The sequence below is a fragment of the Schistocerca piceifrons genome, chromosome 8 (assembly GCF_021461385.2).
Source record: "Schistocerca piceifrons isolate TAMUIC-IGC-003096 chromosome 8, iqSchPice1.1, whole genome shotgun sequence".
Lineage (NCBI taxonomy): Eukaryota > Metazoa > Arthropoda > Insecta > Orthoptera > Acrididae > Schistocerca > Schistocerca piceifrons.
The window spans coordinates 347,545,761-347,550,825 of record NC_060145.1 but is presented as its reverse complement, the minus strand read 5'-3'; positions in this window follow the sequence as shown (position 1 = coordinate 347,550,825).

The window sequence follows — 5,065 nt, the reverse complement described above, 5'->3', positions numbered from 1 at the left end:
TGGAAAGAGTAGGGGTGTCAGGGTGTGCACCAAGAGGCAGGTGGGGTGGGAGATGAAGAGGGAAGACAAGGCAGAAGGGAGTGCAGAGACACTGAAGGGGAGCACAGGAGAGGGAGGGGGTGTAGGTGGGGAAAGCCGCTCAGGAGAAGGGAGTGGGAGGAGAGAGAGCCCCGAGGAGGAGGCAGGAGGAAGGTGGGGTTATAGTTGGTAGGAAGGGGAGACGTCAGGGCAAAGCTCATCATCCAGGAGGGGTAGATGCTGGAAGTTGCGTTGGGACAGAAGATGGAGAGAGGGTGAGACACAATGGTAAAGGCGCGGAAACTGGCTGGGTGTGGAGAGGAAGGGAGACACTAGGGGCTGAGAGGAATCGAGGTGGCAGCCAATATACAGGGTGCGGCAAGGGGATGAGGTCATAGTGGATGCACATGGGGATCGGAAAGCGGATGCAGAAGATGAGGCAGAGTGCATGGCGTTCGAGGATTTGGGGGGCTTTATAGAACCTGGGAGGGGCGGAAATCCAAGAAACACTGACATAACGAAGGATGGGGCAGATAAAGTATTTGTAGGTGTGGAGGATGGTGGAAGGATGCAGACCTCATGTCTGGCTAGACAGGAGTTTCAGGAGGCAGTGTCTGTTGTGAACTTTGTTTTGGATGGTAAGGAGATGGGGAGTCCAGGTGAGGTGGCGGTCGAGGGTGAGGCCAAGGTATTTGAGGGTAGGAGTGAGGTGTATAGGATGGCCATAAATGGTGAGGTAGATATCACGGAAAGAGTGGGTGGTGCGGTCTATGATGATCGCCTGGATCTTGGTGGGCTTGATTTGGAGGAACCACTGGTTGCACCAAGCGGTGAATTGGTCAAGATGATTCCAGAATGAGATTTTCACTCTGCAGCGGAGTGTGCGCTGATATGAAACTTCCTGGCAGATTTAATCTGCCAGGAAGTTTCATATCAGCGCACACTCCGCTGCAGAGTGAAAATCTCATTCTGGAAACATCCCCCAGGCTGTGGCTAAGCCATGTCTCCGCAATATCCTTTCTTTCAGGAGTGCTAATTCTGCAAGGTTCGCAGGAGAGCTTCTGTAAAGTTTGGAAGGTAGGAGACGAGGTACTGGCAGAAGTAAAGCTGTGAGTACCGGGCGTGAGTCGTGCTTCGGTAGCTCAGTTGGTAGAGCACTTGCCCGCGAAAGGCAAAGGTCCCAAGTTCGAGTCTCGGTCGGGCACGCAGTTTTAATCTGCCAGGAAGTTTCTGGTCACGATGGGTTTGGAGGCTACGTTGGGACTGTTGATTGGTGGGATAAAGGGCTAGGAAGGCGGGATCATCAGCAAATTGAGGAGATGAAAGGACCGAGCAACGCCATGTGAGCCACACACGCTACACACGTAAAGTGTGGTGTCACCGCCATACACCACACTTGCTAGGTGGTAGCCTTTAAATCGGCCGCGGTCCGTTAGTATACGTCGAACCCGCGTGTCGCCACTATCAGTGATTGCAGACCGACCGACGCCACACGGCAGGTCTAGAGAGACTTCCTAGCACTCTCCCAGTTGTACAACCGACTCTGCTAGCGATGGTTCACTGACAAAATACGCTCTCATTTGCCGAGACGATAGTTAGCATAGCCTTCAGCTACGTCATTTGCTACGACCTAGCAAGGCGCCATTACCAGTTGCTATTGATACTGAATCATGTACAGTCAAGAGCGACGCTCATCATTAATGGATTAAAGTTAAATATTCCATCAGCTACGTCCGTTTTTCTAAATTCTAATTTCCTTGTCCAGTTCCAGACCTCACGCCAGCCTGCGTGAGCTAAAACGCGTGCCTTTCGGCTTCCTCTAGCAAACTGGTGTTGACTCTCCTGCCAACCCACAACATGAAGTTTGGCGCGCCCCATATGGCCCTGATTTAAGGCCTCCAGTATCCCTATAAAAAGTATGACAGCTTATTGTTCGAAATTAGAGGTAGCTGTGTCCTATGTTAATTGTGCTGTGAAGTGATTCTGCAACTTTCAAGCAGGTTTTAGATATTCTATCGCAAGCATACTGTGCGACATGCGGTACTTCTCTTATCGCGTGCTATCGGTAGGCGCCACTAGCTGGCAGCATCACTAGTCCAGGCTGTGAACGAGTGGCGCTTCGTGACGGGTGATTTAAGGGGGAACGACATGGAGACTGTCGAAGAAAGTCAAAATTCATTTTATTATGGAATTCGAATGTATATACATTGAAGAATTATTACCCACAATATTATGCGCGAACTTCAAAAGGTAACGATTCTCTGAGCGTTTGAAGCCGAACGTGCGTTGTCATTATCGATGCCATCACCGCTATTTATAGCGATTTGAGCAAACCTGATTTTCTTCAGAGTCTTTTTCACGCTTTTACTCGAAATGCGATGGAAAGTCTCAGTAATCTCATTTGGAGATACGCTTCGAAAAGAATACCCAGCTGAAGCGGAATTGTCAACATTGCTTCAAATTTGGCCATACTGCATTAATGCACGTGGCAGATATCCTTAAAATCAAAATCGGCTGAATGCGCCGATTATGTGAATATATACGAGAAGCCCGTGGTCAAGTGCTCAGTGACGAAAAAGGCTTTGAGGACGAAAATGAGGGCTTATCAGGTCGAAGTAGCAGGAAGCGGCCATCCATCAGCCGGGGGGTCGGTGATATACCGTAAATTTCAATCTTTGTCCCCTTTTTTAGATGAAAAATACCTGTCAGTCTTTAAATGCGTTTTTCTCAAAACCATGGTTTTCGGTATGCTTGTCGTCGCCCACGCTACAATTCTCATCCGATTTTAATGATTTTTGGTCTCCCTTAAAGTGGGCTGGATTCTCTTCAGTTCATCGTAGTCCATTTTGTCATGTTGATATTTAGTATTTTACTGCCGAAAAAGAGGTATGCTAAAACGGATTTTTTTTTTTTTGTAAATCCCTATGATGAGCTCAAATTACGCCTGTAAGGATTAGGGTTAAAAGTTAATTTTATGTTTCAGATAACCACAGCCGGAGTTACAGCGACAACTGCCGGTCTGTCTCGGGAAAATCTCTATTACACAGTTAAAATATTGATATTTTTCAATAAAAAATGACAATAAAAACTTCAACGTATTCTTTATTCATTGCAGTAAACACCATTTGTCTACTATTTTCGAGTACGGAGGGGAAGAACTTCTGAACTTGAGCAACATTTTCGTCCGTCACGCTGTCGTCCTCCCTTAAGCACCACCGCGTTGGGCAGCGTTACGGGTGCAGTCAGTGACTTTCTGTGAAGCGACTACGTGTAGCGAGAGCATTGACTTCGTGGCACGTGGTACGCCTGGGCGGCAGCTGTGTTTCAGCGCTGGTCCAGTTTATCAGTTGTTGTTCCTCCAGAGCACATGGGCCTGCGGAAAAATTATTCCGACGAGGCAGTTGGCCATTTCCTTGTGCTCGGAATCTGAGTTTCCGGAAGTAACCTAGGTCAGCAGTGATGGTGGATTTATCTCTCAATCAATTCCGATAACCTAGGTCAGCAGTGATGGCGGATTTATCTCTCAATCAATTCCGATCGTTGGGCACAAAGACTGCCGGTGGATTTCGTCCTGCTGGTTTATGAAAAAGACATTTGTATTCTGGAAATGCCCGCTTGCTAGCCGTCTTTCTTACTTGGCTGTTGTTCATTTATACGCTGATTAAATGGAATTGGTTGAGAATCTATTCTTAGTTTTAAAGTTTGTTAAGTGGCCTTGTCATTTGTTTTGCACCCCGAACTGGTTACCCAGTTTTCCCAGAATCACAGTAAATTCAGTGAACTACTTACGTAAGGTTGTTAATGAAGTGGTTTTCAGGGCCGGCGCAAGGCACGTGCGAAACGTGCGGCACTTGCCGGGGGGGGGGGGGGGGGGGGGGGGGAGGCGGCATATCTGCGGGTAAATACGCTGCGAGTAATTACAAGGGATAAAGACATTGATAACAAGCCTGGCATAAGTTGGGTTTCGATATATTTTTGAAAATTTTTGCTGTTCGTTTCTGAGTGATAGTAGGACGTTTTGGTTTTTGAGCCATGAAACACCTGTCTCCGCCTGCATGAACAACAATTAAACTCTGACCGGCACTTTTCTTAGACAAAACTACTCATACACTATCACTTTGCCAACATTTATTTACTGTATAATGTGTGTGAATCCATGTTTCATCTTAGTAAACTACTGGTTCCTTTGATTCTGATGAAAACGTGAGAAAGTATGTCTTTAAGCAACAATGCTCTATCGGCCGCACAGAACAAAACGTTAATTTTGACACCTTCTAAAACGAAAATCCATACAAAGAACATTGCTCTAAGGGTTTCCTTGCTAGCTTTGAAGCTCATTTCCGTTTGACAAAAGTTGTGCAGTTTTTGCAAAGTTCGTATTTCTTTTAATTGTTGCAATGCCATAGAAATTGCTGCCTGATAATACATTTATCAATATCATCGGTCACATACTTATTGTGAGCTACTTACTTCTTCTTAGCCGCTAGTTTAACCGTAGTCTCGCTGCACCTCGTCACGTGACCTAGTACCTGGCACTGCCGCGTCACCACTTCGCTTTTCGGGCAATACGGTGGTGGTGGTGGTTAGTGTTTAACGTCCCGTCGACAACGAGGTCATTAGAGACGGAGCGCAAGCTCGGGTTAGGGAAGGATTGGGAAGGAAATCGGCCGTGCCCTTTCAAAGGAACCATCCCGGCATTTGCCTGCAACGATTTTAGGGAAATCACGGAAAACCTAAATCAGGATGGCCGGAGACGGGATTGAACCGTCGTCCTCCCGAATGCGAGTCCAGTGTTCTAACCACTGCGCCACCTCACTCGGTCGGGCAATACGTATTGCTGCGTTCTCCACATCGAAAACTACAGAATTCGTTTCGATAGTCGGCCGAGGCAGTCAAGATTGGTCAGAAGCACTTTCATTGCGTTTCGTAAGAACAGAAGAATTGGAGCCTCCGAATTTCTTGCAACTTGTGATGTAATAGGTAAGTGCTTTCCATATAACGTACGATTAGTATTGCGCATGCACGTTACTCCTAAGTTAGAATTTGT